At 48.8% G+C, this 20,052-nt stretch overlaps 2 long non-coding RNA genes across 2 annotated transcripts; one reads left to right on the top strand and one right to left on the bottom strand.

Annotated features, from left to right (window-relative positions):
* The first annotated feature begins 384 nt into the window (after positions 1 to 384).
* LOC112878307 lies at positions 385 to 6,519 on the top strand. The gene is made up of 3 exons (XR_003225674.1): positions 385 to 1,477; positions 2,945 to 3,141; positions 3,488 to 6,519. It is a non-coding gene; the product is annotated as an uncharacterized LOC112878307 (long non-coding RNA).
* A 10,708-nt stretch (positions 6,520 to 17,227) lies between these two features.
* Positions 17,228 to 19,763, bottom strand: LOC112877127. The gene is made up of 2 exons (XR_003225445.1): positions 19,732 to 19,763; positions 17,228 to 17,475 (listed from the first exon to the last, which is right to left on the bottom strand). It is a non-coding gene; the product is annotated as an uncharacterized LOC112877127 (long non-coding RNA).
* Positions 19,764 to 20,052: the final 289 nt, after the last annotated feature.

Genomic DNA, 20,052 nt, shown 5'->3' with positions numbered 1-20,052 from the left:
TGCGGCAAGATCCAAAAGAAACTACAATGCTTTGATAGAAACACTTTTTTTTTGAGAAATAAAACTATTGCATACTTGACTACCTGTATCAGCGATTGCAATGCTAGGTGTGCAGTTATAACGCATTGTTTTTAATTATTGTGTGTAGATCATTGTCAACTCTAGAATTTGAAGGCTGCAGTTCAAGCTATTGCTCGGTTGTCCAGCAGAGATGACCTCAAAGAGAAAATTACATGTCTTAACATATATATATATATATATATTTATTGGATACCCTCCGTATGGAATAAGGTACTGCATACCCGAGCCAACTTGTCGGACCCGACCGGACTCGACTTGCGTCTGTTTTTCTTTTCATTCGGTTTTTTTTACTGCCCGCCGGTTTTTCCCCACCTCCCCGTCCCCCAGCTCGCAAATAGATCGTGCCCCACCCACGATCCTCCGTACCGTTCCTCCCGCCGGCGAAATAGATCCTCGCTCCATCCGTCCTCCCGCCGGCGATCCTCCGGTGATGCGCCGGGCGCCGCCCTCCCTCATGCTTTCCAGCCTCGCCGGCTCTCGTCCCGCCCCTGCAACACCCTGCGCCACCCTCCGCCGCCGGCTGCCGTCGGCGGGCTTCCCGTCGGTGACCCACGGGCTACCCCCGCGAAGGGCTGCGCGGCCGGCCCCCCTCCCGACACGGCGAGGCACCCTCGCCTGTCCCCAATCTCGCGATTCGGGCCCTCCCCGGCGACCCTCTGGTGAGGCGCGGTCCTGTCCCCCCCCCTCGCCGTCCGGCGAGGTCCTACGCCGCCGGCTACCTGCAGCCTCTGGACGTCAGCGCGTCGCCCTCCCCGACGCGCTCCTCCTCCTCGTGCTTGCCTGCCTCGGATCCACGGCCAAGGCTGCGCGCACAAGCAGTGTCGCTCGGCGGTGGCGCCCGCTCTGGACCGAGCTCGACGTGCTGGTGTTCCGCCGCGTCGACCCCGACACGCTCGCCGGCCTGCTCGCCAGGGCCAGGCACCCCAACCTCCGCCGCCTCGAGATCTAGATCTCCATGCCGGACCGGGCGCTCCCGGCCTGGCAGATGTCCTCGCTGTTCCGCACCGCCGAGGAGCACAACCCGGAGGAGCACGTCTTCAACGTGGCCAGCCGGGGCTACCTCGGCTTCCCGGCGCTCCCTCCTCCCTACAACGCCCCCTCCCGATGGCGCTCCCCTCCTCCCGGGCCGATGGCGTTGCCTCCGCCTGACGCCGCCCCTCCTCCTGATGGCGCTCCCTCCTCCCAGCTCGTGGTCCGTTCCGGACGACGTTCCTCCCGTTGCTGATCCGGGTACTGGCGCCGCCCACCGCCCGCTGCTGGCTAGCCCCTGCGTGTTCCCGCATTCATGGAGACGATCTCCCGTTCCCAACGCCGCTAAATCCTCCCATCGCCATTCCGCGAGTCCGATCTGCCCTCCTGTCTCCGGCGATCCTCCTCCGGCCTGCCTTCCTATCAGGTGACTCCCCCACCGGCTCAAGGTCCCCTTCAATTTCCTCATGTTTTGTTGTTCCTACGATTAATTTTGTGCTGCCCATTGAACACCATGGTCGCCGCTGCGGAGGTCTTGTAGTTGGACAGGAACGCCTTTTAGAATCTTCTCATGTTAGTTTAGTGTTATGTCAGTCTCGGTTTCGTGAGATTGTAGAGAAGATTTAGCTCAACACAATATTTAAGTTACATAAACCATTGATAAAATTAGATTTGTACCATGAAAAGATCCAAAAGTTAGATGTATACCATTGGACCCACATGTCATTGACTCATGTGAACCCCACCTGTCAGTGAGATAATGATGGTATATATCTAACGTTGTGATCTTTTAATGGTACAGATCCAAATTTCCCTAAACCATTTGAACTTGTGCTAAACATGGGAAATGGATCTACTTGCTTTTTTTTTTCAAGAAATGTGTAAATTTACATGGAAATACAGGATGAAAAATTCTCCTCTGCTTTATTCTTCATTTAGGCCCTGAGTCCTGACCATGTAACCCTACAGAGGTTTCGTGTTGGTTGTGTTCATGAAACAGGGACTAATAACAATAAATGTAAAAGCAAAATATAGATGGAGAAACTTCGATTCCAGTCAGATATTCTTGACTATTAATCTGCAAGCATGTGCTGATACTTGAGCCTGGGAAAAGGTTCAATTGCATGGTTATTTGTGTTATCTTAAAGAGCTTGTAGACTGCCAAATTATAGGCTATATGTTTTCAACTTGTATGTGCATAGTTCTGAATTAGAAGTGCTAATTAGAATAATACGCCGACAGAGGCTGACACCAGCCTGATTTTGATGTGCATTCGTATGTCTAACACACTTTTTTCATTCCAGTAGTCATTATATGCATTTCAGATTTATGTAATGAATCCAACTCAACATTTCATTCCTTCAAGCGATAAGTTACTCTTAAGAATTTAGGTGACTGCTTAGGCATTCACTCACTACCGTATTACCCCTCCATGATCATTAAAGCCATGGTTACGCATTGAAATGTGCTCATGGTTTATGCTGTCAGTCTTTGAATGCAACAAAAATGCTATTTACTGACTCTCACAAAAATCAACGTATACAAATTGCAAAGTACCCATTTTTTATTACCACAACTAAGATGAATTGGCTCTTGCAAAATCATTGTATTCACTTTTGTTACTACAATGTCGGTGGACCAGTTTTTACAAAATAGTTGGGTTTTCTGTTCACAAACATAAGTTTTCTGCCCACATCTTTTTTTTATTCACAGACTACCATTGTTGGCCGTGGGTACCACCATTGCATAATGTATCATGTGATTTTTTTGGTGTTTATGATTGGGTCGAGTATTATTTACCACCTGAATTAAAGAATGCTTTTTAGTAGTTGCAACTTCACCATTAATACTCTTAAAGGAATTCTGGTCGAAGTAACTATCTTTGTATTTTCAGTCTTAGCATCATTGAACTCTATTGAACCGGCATGCGGATGCGGGGAATTAGGCAACGGTGACGGCATGGAGCTGGCAGTTGTGGGGGGTCCAACGGCAACGGCATCGAGCAAGCTGCTATGAGGTTTCTGGAGGTGGACAATGAGTTTCACATCACCGGATCGGCAAGTGCAGCTGCGTACAGTGGTGGAATTCCAGGTATAATACAGACAAATCCCATCCAGTTGTAGATCTTAGTCGATCTGATGGAGCCTAATGACTTCATGTGTACATCCAAAATTTGTAGAGACTGGACTAGCCAACCAAATATTTGGTACTAGGCCAAATCCTGGATCATTTAATTGCCTAATGCCTTATATATGAGATCATATGTTCGGATCAATATACTTTGCTAATCTAACTCAAGAGAGGAAATAATGGTTCATTGTACTATATTTTGTCTGATAAATATGTCTTGATCCATCTATATGCTTGTGATACATGCCCTATGCCTTTGATTGATTTCTGTGTAAACAATGATATTTGGTGTTCAATGTTCTGCCAGGTGACGAAAGGAATAATAATTAAAGTCTGGGCACACACAGTTTGCACTATCAAACTCTGCAGCTAATGGAGGCATTACCAATTCATCACGTCAAGGGAGATAACTGTTATTGTCTAGATGGTGGTTTCAATAGAGACTGTTTTGGAATTGATTACATGGGCAAGCTCAAAGGCATGCATGTACCGCTACAATTGGTCAAACCGATCGGTGCTACTGTGAATGGGGTTACAACAAATATGTCAGTGGTGGTGGCCATCATCAAGGATGACATACATTCATCGCTTCAGCTACTAGAAGATTTGGCTCTCCTTTTAGATACTCTAAGGCAGTATAATATTGGAGACTCTTTGCTCGTGCAAACCCACTTCTGTCATGAAGAGGAAGATAACAAAACGGCCTTGTTTGATCGGATGCATAAGCGTCTCAAGGTTATCGAGAAGACAGATGCAGCAAAATATACAAGGATTATGCAAACTATACAACCTCCCGGTGTAAGTGTTTGGTTGGCAAGTGCAATGGACAACACCCATCTTCATTGTTGTGTTCTCCGGTACGCTCCATGAAACCGCTCTGCAACCATCAACATGGTTACCGTGGTACAGGCGTTCCTGACAATAAGAGTTCAATATGCTGATAACATAGATGATTTCTTCACCTACCGGCGAAATGACCAAGCTCATTTGGAGGCGGACTACTCTGTGGATACCATACGACACATCAAAGCTGCAATATTTGGACCAGCAGCTGGGCTCAAGGAATGGCACCATTTGCAAGACAGTGCAGCTGTAGCAAGAGCAGCAGCTCGGCCTGTAATAACAGCAGCAGTTCAGCCTGTACTGCCACTTGCTGCTCGACTTTTGAATCCAATGCCACCAGCAATAACTTTGGTGATTGCAAACACCTTATATCAGTGGTGGCGGCCATCATCAAGCATGGCATACATTCATCGCTTCAGCTACCAGAAGATTTGGCCCTCCTTTTAGATACTCTGAGACAGTATAACATTGGAGACTCTTTGCTTGTGCAAACCCACTTCTGTCATGAAGAGAAAGATAACAAAGCGGTCTTGTTTGATCGGATGCATAATCGTCTCAAGGTTATCGAGAAGACAGATGTAGCAAAATATACAAAGATTATGCAAACTATACAACCTCCCGGTGCAAGTGTTTGGTTGGCAAGTGCAATGGATAGCACCCATCTTCATTGTTGCGTTCTCCGGTACGCTCCATGAAACCGCCCTACAACCATCAACATGGTTAACGTGGTACAGGCGTTTTTGACAACAAGAGTTCAATATGCTGATAACAAAAATGATTTATTCACCTGCCGGCAAAATGGCCAAGCTCATTTGGAGGCGGACTACTCTGTGGATACCATAGGACACATCGAAGCTGCAATATTTGGGGCAGCAGCTAGGCTCAACGAATGGCACCATTTGCAACACAGTGCAGCTGGAGCAAGAGCAGTAGCTCGGCCTGTAATAACAGCAGCAGTTCAGCCTGTACTGCCACTTGCTGCTCGACTTCTGAATCCAATGCCACCAGCAATAGCTTTGGTGATTGCAAACACCTTACATCAGTGGTGGCCGCCATCATCAAGGATGGCATACATTCATCGCTTCAGCTAACAGAAGATTTGGCCCTCCTTTTAGATACTCTGAGACAGTATAACATTTGAGACTCTTTGCTCGCGCAAACCCACTTCTGTCATGAAGAGAAAGATAACAAAGCGGCCTTGTTTGATCGGAAGCATAAGCGTCTCAAGGTTATCGAGAAGACAGATGCAGCAAAATATACAAGGATTATGCAAGCTATACAATCTCCCGGTGCAAGTGTTTGGTTAGCAAGTGCAATGAACAGCACCCATCTTCATTGTTGTGTTCTCCGGTACGCTCCATGGAACCGCCCTGCAACCATCAAAATGGTTAACGTGGTACAGGCGTTCCTGACAATAAGAGTTCAATATGCTGATAACATAGATGATTTCTTCACCTGCCGGCGAAATAGCAAAGCTCATTTGGAGGCGGACTACTCTGTGGATACCATAGGACACATCGAATCTGCAATACTTGGGACAGCAGCTGGGCTCAAGGAATGGCATCATTTGCAACACAGTGCAGCTGGAGCAAGAGCAGCAGCTCGGCCTGTAATAACAGCAGCAGTTCAGCCTGTACTGCCACTTGCTGCTCGACTGCTGAATCCAATGCCACCAGCAATAGCTTTGGTGATTGCAAACATCTTACATCAGTGGTGGCCGCCATCATCAAGGATGGCATACATTCATCGCTTCAGCTATCAGAAGATTTGGCCTTCCTTTTAGATACTCTGAGGCAGTATAACATTGGAGACTCTTTGCTCGTGCAAATCCACTTCTATCATGAAGAGGAAGATAACAAAGCGGCCTTGTTTGATCGGATGCATAAGCGTCTCAAGGTTATCGAGAAGACATATGCAGCAAAATATACAAAAATTATGCAAGCCATACAACCTCCCGGTGCAAGTGTTTGGTTGGCAAGTGCAATGGACAGCACCCATCTTCATTGTTGTGTTCTCCGGTACGCTTCATGGAACCGCCTTGCAACCATCAACATGGTTAACGTGGTACAGGCGTTCCTGACAACAAGAGTTCAATATGCTGATAACATAGATGATTTCTTCACCTGCCGGTGAAATAGCAAAGCTCATTTGGAGGCGGACTACTCTGTGGATACCATAGGACACATCGAAGCTGCAATATTTGGGGCAGCAGCTGGGCTTAAGGAATGACACCATTTGCAACACAGTGCAGCTGGAGCAAGAGCAGTAGCTCGGCCTGTAATAACAGCAGCAGTTCAGCCTGTACTGCCACTTGCTGCTCGACTTCTGAATCCAATGCCACCAGCAATAGCTTTGGTGATTGCAAACACCTTACATCAGTGGTGGCCGCCATCATCAAGGATGGCATACATTCATCGCTTCAGCTATCAGAAGATTTGGCTCTCCTTTTAGATATTTTGAGGCAGTATAACATTGGAGACTCTTTGCTCGTGCAAATCCACTTCTGTCATGAAGAGAAAGATAATAAAGCGGCCTTGTTTGATCGGATGCATAAGCGTCTCAAGGTTATCGAGAAGACACATGCAGCAAAATATACAAGGATTATGCAAGCTAAACAACCTCCCGGTGCAAGTGTTTGGTTGGCAATTGCAATGGACAGCACCCTTCTTCATTGTTGTGTTCTCCGGTACGCTCCATGAAACCGCCCTGCAACCATCAACATGGTTAACGTGGTACAGGCGTTCCTGACAACAAGAGTTCAATATGCTGATAACATAGATGATTTCTTCAGCTGCCGGTGAAATAGCAAAGCTCATTTGGAGGCGGACTACTCTATGGATACCATAGGACAGATCGAAGTTGCAATATTTGGGGCAGCAGCTGGGCTCAAGGAATGGCACCATTTGCAACACCGTGTAGCTGGAGCAAGAGCAGCAGCTCGGCCTGTAATAACAGCAGCAGTTCAGCCTGTACTGCCACTTGCTGCTCGACTTCTGAATCCAATGCCACCAGCAATAGATTTGGTGATTGCAAACACCTTACATTAGTGGTCGCCGCCATCATCAAGGATGGCATATATTCATCGCTTCAGCTACCAGAAGATTTGGCCCTCCTTTTAGATACTCTGAGGCAGTATAACATTGGAGACTCTTTGCTCGTGCAAACCCACTTCTGTCATGAAGAGGAAGATAACAAAGCGGCCTTGTTTGATCGGATGCATAAGCGTCTCAAGGTTATCGAGAAGACACATGCAGCAAAATATACAAGGATTATGCAAGCTATACAACCTCCCGGTGCAAGTGTTTGGTTGGCAAGTGCAATGGACAGCACCCTTCTTCATTGTTGTGTTCTTCGGTACGCTCCATGAAACCGCCCTGCAACCATCAAAATGGTTAACGTGGTACAGGCGTTCCTGACAACAAGAGTTCAATATGTTGATAACATAGATGATTTCTTCACCTGCCGGCGAAATAGCAAAGCTCATTTGGAGGCGGACTACTCTGTGGATACCATAGGACACATCGAAGCTGCAATATTTGGGGCAGCAGCTAGGCTCAAGGAATGGCACCATTTGCAACACAGCGCAGCTGTAGCAAGAGCAGCAGCTCGGCCTATAATAACAGCAGCAGTTCAGCCTGTACTGCCACTTGCTGCTCGACTTCTGAATCAAATGCCACCAGCAATAGCTTTGGTGATTGCAAACACCTTACATCAGTGGTGGCCGCAATCATCAAGGATGGCATACATTCATCGCTTCAGCTACCAGAAGATTTGGCCCTGTTTTTAGATACTCTGAGGCAGTATAACATTGGAGACTCTTTGCTCGTGCAAACCCACTTCTGTCATGAAGAGGAAGATAACAAAGCGGCCTTGTTTGATCGGATGCATAAGCGTCTCAAGGTTATCGAGAAGACACATTCAGCAAAATATACAAGGATTATGCAAGCTATACAACCTCCCGGTGCAAGTGTTTGATTGGCAAGTGCAATGGACAGCACCCATCTTCATTGTTGTGTTCTCCGGTACACTCCACGGAACCGTCCTGCAACCATCAACATGGTTAACGTGGTACAGACATTCCTGACAACAAGAGTTCAATATGTTGATAACATAGATGATTTCTTAACCTGCCGGCGAAATGGCCAAGCTCATTTGGAGGCGGACTACTCTGTGGATACCATAGGACACATCGAAGCTGCAATATTTGGGGCAGCAGCTGGGCTCAAGGAATGGCACTATTTGCAACACAGTGCAGCTGTAGCAAGAGCACAGCAATAGCTTTGGTGATTGCAAACACCTTACATCAGTGGTGGCCGCCATCATCAAGGATGGCATACATTCATCGCTTCAGCTACCAGAAGATTTGGCCCTGTTTTTAGATACTCTAAGGCAGTATAACATTGGAGACTCTTTGCTCGTGCAAACCCACTTCTGTCATGAAGAGAAAGATAACAAAGCGGCTTTGTTTGATCGGATGCATAAGCGTCTCAAGGATATCGAGAAGACATATGCAGGAAAATATACAAGGATTATGCAAGCTATACAACCTCTCGGTGCAAGACAACACCCATCTTCATTGTTGTGTTCTCCGGTACGCTCCGTGAAGCCACCCTGCAACCATCAAAATGGTAAACGTGGTACAGGCGTTCCTGACAACAAGAGTTCAATATGTTGATAACATAGATGATTTCTTCACCTGCCGGCGAAATAGCAAAGCTCATTTGGAGGCGGACTACTCTGTGGATACCATAGGACACATCGAAGCTGCAATATTTGGGGCAGCAGCTGGGCTCAAGGAATGGCACCATTTGCCACACAGTGCAGCTGTAGCAAGAGCAGCAGCTCGGCCTGTAATAACAGCAGCAGTTCATCCTGTACTGCCACTTGCTGCTAGACTTTTGAATCCAATGCCACCAGCAATAGCTTTGGTGATTGCAAACACCTTACATCAGTGGTGGCCGCCATCATCAAGGATGGCTTACATTCATCGCTTCAGCTACCAGAAGATTTGGCCCTCCTTTTAGATACTCTGAGGCAGTATAACATTGGAGACTCTTTGCTCGTGCAAACCCACTTCTGTCATGAAGAGGAAGATAACAAAGCGGCCTTGTTTGATCGGATGCATAAGCGTCTCAAGGTTATCGAGAAGACACATGCCGCAAAATATACAAGGATTATGCAAGTTATACAACCTCCCAGTGCAAGTGTTTGGTTAGCAAGTGCAATGGACAGCACCTATCTTCATTGTTGTGTTCTCCGGCACGCTCCATGGAACCGTCCTGCAACCATCAACATGGTTAACGTGGTACAGACGTTCCTGACAACAAGAGTTCAATATGCTGATAACATAGATGATTTCTTCACCTGCCGGCGAAATGGCTAAGCTCATTTGGAGGCGGACTACTCTGTGGATACCATAGGACACATCGAAGCTGCAATATTTGGGGCAGCAGTGTGACGCCCTGAAAATTTACCAAATTAAAACACGCGCTAGAGTGTTTCGTTTAAAAACCACTCGTCGACGAAACCCTAGCCCTAACCCCTTCTGACCGACACTAAACCTTATCGCCATCCCATCCCACGCCGCTCGGAGGCCTGCCGCCGCGCGCGATCACCTGCCGCAATTAGCGCCGGCGCTCCTCGTGCAGCGCGCGAATTCCGCGCGCGCGTGGCCGACCGGCCACGGTAGCCGCCGCGACCGGCGCCGACGCGCCTCTCTCTCTTTCCCTCTTCTTTTTCCTCTCTCCCATTTCTTTTCTTTTCTTTTCTTTTCTTTTTCCCCAATCTCTCTTTTCTCCTTCTTTCTTTCTTTCCCTTTTCCCTTTCCTTCCTTCCTTCTTCTTCCTTCTCTCTTTCCTTCCCCTGCCGCGTGCCCGAGCGCCACCCGGGCCGAGAGCCCGCGCTGCCCCGGCCGTGCCGCGCGCACGCGCTCGCCCCGCGTGCCCCGCGTGGACGTGCGCTGTGCCGCGCTGTCCGTCGTTCGCGCCCCCGCCCTGGCCCGCACCCCGCCGCACCGCACGCGCACGCGCGCGCCGCCCGCCGCTGCCGCGTCCTCCCTCGCCGCTCGCGCCGTCGCCTGTGCCCGCACAGCCCTTTCCCCCCCCCACGTGCTTGACGACGCCTCGACGACCCCGCCGCCCGCACGCCGCTTCGCGACGGCCGCAAGCGGCCGCACGCCATTAATGGCGTCCGCCGAGCCACCACACGCCGCCGGCCTCCCCACCGCCTTCCGCGGCCTATAAATCGGCCGCCCGCGCAGCCACCCCTCCTCACGACCTCCACCACCTCACGACCCTTCTTCCCCCAAGCCGCAGCGCCGCCGCCGCCCACTGCCCGCGTCGTCCGGCCTCCACGCGCCACCCCGGTCCAAGGTGAGGCCGGGGATGGAATCCCCCTGCCCTCCTCCCTCTTTTGCCCCTAACCCCGGCCGCCGCCGCGCCCTGGGCCGCCGGATTTGGCCGCTGCCGGCGCGCCCCCACCCCCTCCTCTGTTCTGTACGGGGAGAGGAGGAAGAAGGGGCGTTTTTGCCCAACCCCCCCCCTTCCTATTTTTCCCCAAAGGAACCCCCTATCCACTCCCTTTTGCAAAAGAAGCCCTACCCTTTCCGTTATTTCAAACCAAAACCCTCGATACATAAACCTAGATATACTTGACACCCTTTTAGCATGCCCAGGGTATTTCTAGGATTCGCAAATAGGTCCTTACTCTTTCCGGATAGTTACGAATAAGCCCCTGGACCCCTGTTTAACCCCTGAACCCCTCTTTACCTCGTCATTTTATGTGCGAAACGATCTCCGATCGACCCGAAACTTTACCACGCCCTTTCTAGTATAGTTCTAGCCATGCCATTAAGAAACCACCTAAAAATATTACCCCTACCTCCGTAACTAAATTATTTCCGATTCAAGCTCAACGATAAAAGCTTTTAGTTCCTTCGCTTGATTGTGTGCCTGTGTGTTTGCGTCGTAGGACACGGAGTGAACGAGGAAGGTCTCGACTGTGACCAAGCGAACGAGGACCAGTTCTGCGACCCCGAACCCGAGGGACAGTGCTTCGATCAGGACCTCCCGCAAGGACTTGACGATGGCAAGTTCAATCCCGCCCTTTTGATGCATGTTTCTGTCCTAGTTTTTATAAACACAACCCAGTGGCCTGTTTTATAAAATTGCATGGTTTTGCTGCTGAAAACATGGTAGGATAGCCACCCTTGTCTGTGATAATCATACCTCGACCACCTGGTTTTATAAAGAAATGTGTGTGTGGGAAGGGATAAAATGTGGTTTTGAAAGACGAGTTAGACGGGATGGATGGCATTTCTGTGTGAATTGCCGTTGGAGTGCTCGTACCTGTGTGGTTGAGCGAGGAAGGGAGATATCCATCTTGCCACCCCTAAGGACCGAGTTGATGTGTCATCTCACCTAGCTTCCTGTCGTGCAAACCACTTGACCGTTGTATGGGCAACGGCTTAGCATAAACCCCACTAGTTAGTCTGATAGCCATCAGGAGAGCTGAGAGCAACGGGTGATCAAGGAGAAGGGATAAGCTCTGTGTGACTTATGCCCCGGTTAAACCTCGGAGATAGGTCGAATGGCCCCTTGATGGATCCCGTGGTGGCTAGTCAGGTCTAGCTAAGGTGGGTAATGGCTTTGTTGGGATCTGCACCGACACTAAGGTGATCGTGCTGCGGTGCCCCACCTGTGGGTAAAGTTGCACACCTCTGTAGAGTTAAAATCGATTCGAATAGCCGTGCCCACGGTATTGGGCAAGTTACGGTGTGGTCACATAACTAGTGTTTCTCTCCGGGAATGGGTGGGCTGGTGTGAGTTGTTTGGAAAGTGTCCGGCAGTGGTGCCGTGTGCTACGGCGGACGGGGAGTCCGGTAGCAGTTTAAAACTTGGATCCGTGTGGGTCAACACCGTGTGCTCCTTGGTACTGGAAAACTTGTTTTGAAAATATTTTTAAAACGAACCCCTGCATATAATCAAGTTTTCCGCAAATGAACCATAATCTTATCCTTGGATTATCCTGTGCATTAAATTCTGTTATACCCCCCCCCTCCGTGGGTGTGATTGGACTTGCTGAGTACATTCGTACTCACCCCATTCTTACTTTTACAGTGGAAGACCCAGACTACGTCCCCGAGGACATCGAGTAGGGTTTCGTTCTGCACCCAGTCTTGCCTGTGGTCAGGGCCACCGTTGAAGTTCCGCATGGCGCAAGACTCTGATGACCCCCTTTTCGTAGCTGGTGTAGTGGTGTGGGTTCTAGTTGTAATCCTCGCGATAGTGGCGTTTCATTGCCCATTACCGCGTAGAGTTGTACGGTGATGTACCATCTGATGTAATAAAAGTGTTATCAGCCTCTTGGGACTGATAAAACAACACTTTTAAGTCTTCCCTGATGGGGGGACGCTTCAAGCAGCTGGGCTCAAGTAATGGCACCATTTGCAACACAGTGCAGCTGTAGCAAGAGCAGCAGCTCGGCCTGTAATAACAGCAGCAGTTCAGCCTGTACTGCCACTTGCTGCTCGACTTCTGAATCAAATGCCACCAGCAATAGCTTTGGTGATTGCAAACACCTTACATCAGTGGTGGCCGCCATCATCAAGGATGGCATACTTTCATCACTTCAGCTACCAGAAGATTTGGCCCTGTTTTTAGATACTCTAAGGCAGTATAACATTGGAGACTCTTTGCTCGTGCAAACCCACTTCTGTCATGAAGAGAAAGATAAAAAAGCGGCTTTGTTTGATCGGATGCATAAGCGTCTCAAGAATATCGAGAAGACATATGCAGGAAAATATACAAGGATTATGCAAGCTACACAACCTCTCGGTGCAAGACAACACCCATCTTCATTGTTGTGTTCTCCGGTACGCTCCATGAAACCGCCCTACAACCATCAAAATGGTTAACGTGGTACAGGCGTTCCTGACAACAAGAGTTCAATATGCTGATAATATAGATGATTTCTTCACCTGCCGGCGAAATAGCAAAGCTCATTTGGAGGCGGACTACTCTGTAGATACCATAGGACACATCGAAGCTGCAATATTTGGGGCAGCAGCTGGGCTCAAGGAATGGCACCATTTGCAACACAGTGCAGCTGGAGCAAGAGCAGCAGCTCGGTCTGTAATAACAGCAGCAGTTCAGACTGTACTGCCACTTGCTGCTCGATTTCTGAATCCAATGCCACCAGCAATAGCTTTGGTGATTGCAAACACCTTACATCAGTGGTGGCCGCCATCATCAAGGATGACTTACATTCATCGCTTCAGCTACTAGAAGATTTGGCCCTTCTTTTAGATACTCTGAGGCAGTATAACATTGGAGACTCTTTGCTCGTGCAAATCCACTTCTGTCATGAAGAGGAAGATAACAAAGCGGCCTTATTTAATCGGATGCATAAGCGTCTCAAGGTTATCGAGAAGACACATGCAGCAAAATATACAAGGATTATGCAAGCTATACAATCTTCCGGTGCAAGTGTTTGGTGGGCAAGTGCAATGGACAGCGCCCATCATCATTGTTGTGTTCTCCGGTACGCTCCATAGAACCGTCCTGCAACCATCAACATGGTTAATGTGGTACAAACGTTCCTGACAACAAGAGTTCAATATGCTGATAACATAGATGATTTCTTCACCTGCCGACGAAATGGCCAAGCTCATTTGGAGGCGGACTACTCTTTTTAAACCATAGGACACATCGAAGCTGCAATATTTGGGCAGTAGCTGGGCTTAAGGAATGGCACCATTTGTAACACAGTGCAGCTGTAGCAAGAGCAGCAGCTCGGCCTGTAATAACAGCAGCAGTTCAGCCTGTACGGCCACTTGCTGCTCGACTTCTGAATCCAATGCCACCAGCAATAGCTTTGGTGATTGCAAACACGTTACATCAGTGGTGGCCGCCATCATCAAGGATGGCATACATTCATCGCTTCAGCTACCAGAATATTTGGCCTCCTTTTAGATACTCTGAGGCAGTAAAACATTGAAGACTCTTTGCTCGTGCAAACCCACTTCTGTCATGAAGAGGAAGATAACAAAGCGGCCTTGTTTGATCGGATGCATAAGCGTCTCAAGGTTATCGAGAAGACACATGCAGCAAAATATATAAGGATTATGCAAGCTATACAACCTCCCGGTGCAAAACAACACCCATCTTCATTGTTCTGTTCTCCGGTACGCTCCATGGAACCGCCCTGCAACCATCAACTTGGTTAACGTGGTACAGGCGTTCCTAACAACAAGAGTTCAATATGCTGATAACATAGATGATTTCTTCACCTGCCGGCGAAATGGCCAAGCTCATTTGGAGGCGGACTACTCTGTGGATACCATAGGACACATCGAAGCTGCAATATTTGGGGCAGCAGCTGGGCTCAAGGAATGGCACCATTTGCAACACAGTGCAGCTGTAGCAAGAGCAGCAGCTCGACCTGTAATAACAACAGCAGTTCAGCCTGTACTGCCACTTGCTGCTCGACTTCTGAATTAAACGCCACCAGCAATAGCTTTGGTGATTGCAAACACCTTACATCAGTGGTTGCCGCCATCATCAAGGATGGCATACATTCATCGCTTCAGCTACCAGAAGATTTGGCCCTGCTTTTAGATAATCTGAGGCAGTATAACATTGGAGACTCTTTGCTCGTGCAAACCCACTTCCGTCATGAAGAGGAAGATAACAAAGCGGCCTTGTTTGATCGGATGCATAAGCGTCTCAAGGTTATCGAGAAGACACATGCAGCAAAATATACAAGGATTATGCAAGCTATACAACCTCCCGGTGCAAGTGTTTGGTTGGCAAGTGCAATGGACACCACCCATTTTCATTCTTGTGTTCTCCGGTACGCTCCATGGAACCGTCCTCAACCATCAACATGGTTAACGTGGTACAGACGTTCCTGACAACAAGAGTTCAATATGCTGATAACATAGATGATTTCTTCACCTGCCGGCGAAATGGCCAAGCTCATTTAGAGGCGGACTACTCTGTGGATATCATAGGACACATCGAAGCTGCAATATTTGGGGCAGCAGCTGGGCTTAAGGAATGGCACCATTTGCAACACAGTGCAGCTGTAGCAAGAGCAGCAGCTCGGCCTGTAATAACAGCAGCAGTTCAGCCTGTACTGCCACTTGCTGCTCGACTTCGGAATCCAATGCCACCAGCAATAGCTTTGGTGATTGCAAACACCTTACATCAGTGGTGGCCGCCATCATCAAAGATGGCATACATTCATCGCTTCAGCTATCAGAAGATTTGGCCCTGTTTTTAGATACTTTGAGGCAGTATAACATTGGAGACTCTTTGCTCGTGCAAACCCACTTCTGTCATGAAGAGGAAGATAACAAAGCGGCTTTGTTTGATCGGATGCATAAGCGTCTCAAGGTTATCGAGAAGACATATGCAGCAAAATATACAAGAATTATGCAAGCTATACAACCTCTCGGTGCAAAACAACACCCATCTTCATTGTTGTGTTCTCCGGTACGCTCCATGGAACCGCCCTGCAACCATCAACATGGTTAACGTGGTACAGACGTTCCTGACAACAAGAGTTCAATATGCTGATAACATAGATGATTTCTTCACCTGCCGGCGAAATGGCCAAGCTCATTTGGAGGCGGACTACTCTGTGGATATCATAGGACACATCGAAGCTGCAATATTTGGGGCAGCAGCTGGGCTCAAGGAATGGCACCATTTGCAACACAGTGCAGCTGTAGCAAGAGCAGCAGCTCGTCCTGTAATAACAGCAGCAGTTCAGCCTGTACTGCCACTTGCTGCTCGACTTCTGAATCCAATACCACCAGCAATAACTTTGGTGATTGCAAACACCTTACATAAATGGTAGCAGCCATCATCAAGGATGGGATACATTCATCGCTTTAGCTACCAGAAGATTTGGCCCTCCTTTTAGATACTCTGAGGCAGTATAACATTGGAGACTCTTTGCTCGTGCAAACACACTCGAACGACGGGACATCTGCGGTAAAGAAGGGATAAGGTACGATTAGGTGGCTCTCCTAATTTATTACTAGGGTAGATTTGCATATATATATAATAGCACACAACACAAACAAATCATTCAAGCACCAAGCATTCATTCAAACAAGCAGGGATACATGACACGACGGATTACAATAACGCGGCTCGACTTTTAAGGGTCGGCCGGGACGACTCGACTACTGGACCCTACAACACGGTCTTCGGGGTCACTGTTTCCGGGATCTTGGGGAGACGCGGGAGGCGTGGGCGGCACTGATTCGCAAATCCTCCTGCGCGGTTGGGACAAAGGGTATAGTGGGATCCCCTCCAGGATTGGTGGCTCCGCGGCGGTCCTGGGATGGCGTTCCTTGCGCTTGGCACGGTCCACTAGGTAAACACCCCTAAGGAGTTGACTGTGGCGATCTGCCTGTTCCCTAAGGTTATCTTCAGCCACAGCGAGGCGGCTTTCAGCTTCAGCCGCTCGGGCTTCTGCCTGAGCTAAGGCCAGCTTAGCCTTATGCCAACGGGACTCCGCTCCCTCAGCACGCTGGATTAAATCTCTCACACGCTGATGCAGTTGGTCGCACAAATCGTCGAGGCTAAGCAAATAGCCAGACATAGCGACAACTGTGGGGTTCTTCTCTGTCCCTGCGGGATTTTCCAGGTTGCGGATCCTCGCCGCCCAAGCAGGACGGCTACGGTCCAACGGTGGAAAGTACTTCATGGGAGTGGAACCCAAGTGCCATTCGAACATCTGGCACAGGTACCGCAGTGCCTTGCGAGCTGCAAGTTGAATGGTGTCAGGCATACGGGCTCCAGTGGCGGTGATGCTCCAGGGTTGCATTTCCAAGTATTTATCACTGGCGCCAATATGGACGGTGACCTCACAGCTTTCGGTGCCATGCTCAATGAACTCGCGACCCGCATACTCCGGTCGTTCCGGAATACCCAGTCGCACCGTGGCAGCATAAAGCACCCTGGGAAATCCATCTTCGTTGATGCAGTAGGTGGTGGTCCAGTCATCCGCCATCTAACTTACAAAGGTAGGGTTAGCATAATAAGGATAAAGTTTTAAGAACTAATAGGGTCTCATGGATTGACCATCCTAGGGCTCCTACGGTCATCGTTACTACCGGTTCGTGTCCTACAGCCAAGCATGGCTCTGATACCACTTGAAACGCCCCGGTCTAAACAACCGGAGCTAAACATGTATTTAAACACCAGAAAGCAGTCTCTGGCGAAAATACATTACACAAGTGGTGCCACAGTCATACATAGCTTTATTTAATACGTTCGATTACAATAATAACATAAACTAGGAATACAACAATAGCGGTGATAAACGCGAGGGTAAACTCTTCATCTGACATGGTGGCTTCTACTGCGACGGCACCACTCCAGACTTGGGTATAGGGCACGAACTACTCGCCTTCCTCAGGCACAAAATCAGGATCCTCTGCAACAAGTCATAAACGGGTGAGTACAAAGGTACTCAGCAAGTTCCACCTCACCCTACGGGAGGGGAATGATATGCACGATGCACATTAATCACAATACATTAGTAATGCAACTTAAGTTATACAACTCTTCCCGACACAACCCACAGTAGGTAGCTCACTAGTTGTCAGGACCACACCGTAGCCTGTCCATTCCGTGGACACGGACCATTCGAATGGATTCTACACTCTGCAGAGGTCGTACACTGTACCCACAAGCTCGACTGCCCGAACGGACAACCGACATAGCCGACACCCAGCCGTGGTCACGTCCCAGCCCGGCCGCACAACCCTCGGGCCCTGACCCCAATGGTCTATACCCGTGAACCATCCCTGCGACCGTCAGGCTAACCAGTGGGATTAGGCTAAGTCCGGCCCATAACGGAACCTGTGGTCGTACTAAAGTAAGCTAGGTGAGATGTCAAAACAACTCGGTCCTTATGGTTCACCAGGGCAGCAACCATTCCTCAACATGTCAACTCGAGCCTACCTCCATGGTAGCGCTCACCTGCCAGTCTACCACCACGGTAGCGCCGGCTCCAGCATACCCAGCTGCCCTAGCCTCAGCCAAAACCCTTCATATACTAGTCTCAACTCTGGATATGCATAACTACTCATATGCATGTATGAGCACACTCAATCACTCGAGCATCGGTATATGTAATCGATCTTAAACCAGGACTACAACTAGACGTCCTCATATGGATGCAACCGCTCACGTAGGGGTCAATGAAACTTGCCTTCGCTTATGTACGCGTCGGCGGCGGCGGCTTCCTGCTCGTGGTACGGGTCTTCTGGCTCCGGCCCGCTGTACTGACCTTCGTACTCCTTGGCCGGCTCCTCCTCGGTCACTCCGTGATCTACGGCGGAAACGGCGCAACCGGCAAACAACACAAGCAAGCTATAAAATAAGCTCAAATGGAGATGAAAATAGGAGAAATAGATAGTACATGATTTGAGGAGAGGGTCAACTGTTGGAGCTTCGTCTCGTGAGTGAACTGGGCTCGGGAGAAGTGGTTCAGCTAGCAAAGTGAAGCGGCTCGGTGTGTTAGGGCTGATGGTGGAGTTCATCACGGCCTCGCTCCTTTTATAGGCAAGGAGAGCAGCAGCGGCGTCGCACAGGGACGGCGACGGCGTGGGCTGCGGCAGCTTGCTGTCAGCTCAAACAGTGGCAGCACTGAAGACGCGAGCGTCGAGGCGGCAAAGCCGGCGAGGACGCTGCAGCGGCGTGGGCAAGGTGGGGACGCGGAGGTGGGCGGCACGGCGCGGTGCCGGCGGCAGTGCGCGGTCCCGTCGTGGGGCCGGTGTGTCGCGCGTGCGCGAGCGAAAGCGAGCACGGGTGGGGGACGGCAGGGAGGTGCGTCGTCTTCCTTTTTAAATGAGGTGAGGTGGTTCGCGCGGCGGAAAAATATCTCAACCGGCGCTGTGTGCGACGACCCTGATTTATGGCGAGGTGGAGCCTACCAACAGATGAATCACAACCTATATACTACGTACTCAAGTTTAACCAGGAGACTGACACTTACCTTATTGGAGCGACAAAGTCACGAAGGAACGCACACCTTTAAGTGGCTAGTCCAGCACTAACCTTACCACAACTTATCTATCTTGCTCATGGGTGAATGGCAAGGGGGATGGTGCTGCCAGTGAAGATAAAGAAAGCACCGGAGAAGGAAAACAGAGGGGAAAGGGAAATGGAATTCCTCAAGGACTTATGCGCAATTTCAGAAAACTGCAGGGACTCATCTGTAAGGCAAAATTTTCCATCAATCAAAACTCAAATGAAGAAATGCCTAAAACGAAAGTTGAAGAGTTTTTCAAACTCTACAACATTGCTTTAGGGCTCAAATTCAAAAACTCAAAACTTATGTTTTCACACATGAATTTTTGAATAAAAGTCGGATTTGAATTGCTTTTGTCCTAAAGGGTAAAACTTTATAAAATTCAGGACCTAAATGCAAGCATTTATGACACGTCATGATGACGGGATAGACTTGTCATAATGGTTGGATAGACATGTCATTATGACGGGATAGGCTTGTCATAATGGTTAGATAGACATGTCATTATGACGGGATAGGCTTGTCATAATGGTTGGATAGACATGACTCGCATTTTTACACTTTAGTCCTGAGTAGATTTAAAAGTTACTTTTGTAAATCAAATATTTGCATAAAAGGACTTGTACTTTTATAAAATTACGCAAACACCCTTACTTTGCATTTCTTTCAATAGTGATGAAAACTGGGATGTTACAACATCCAATGGGTGCAAATACCATATGCTCACCACTTCAGCAGCGCTCGAAGGAAGGGCAATAGTGAGGTAATGTGATGGATGTGTTATCTGGAGTTCCTCTGGAATATGCTGAAAATTCAGAAATTCAGGTTCATGTGAAGAAGAAAAGTCCCAATGAATGGATCACTATATCTCCCTCTCTTCCCCACTACCTAGCATATGCGAACAGGCATAAGCTAACTAGATCTTCCCACAACACCAGGCTGACAGCCAGCTTCAAGCAGCAGACCCGTTTGGGT

Source organism: Panicum hallii, chromosome 9 (genome assembly GCF_002211085.1).
Source record: "Panicum hallii strain FIL2 chromosome 9, PHallii_v3.1, whole genome shotgun sequence".
Taxonomy (NCBI): Eukaryota; Viridiplantae; Streptophyta; class Magnoliopsida; order Poales; family Poaceae; genus Panicum; species Panicum hallii.
Note: the sequence above shows the minus strand (reverse complement) of the source record. Positions and strands in the feature narration are given on the sequence as shown.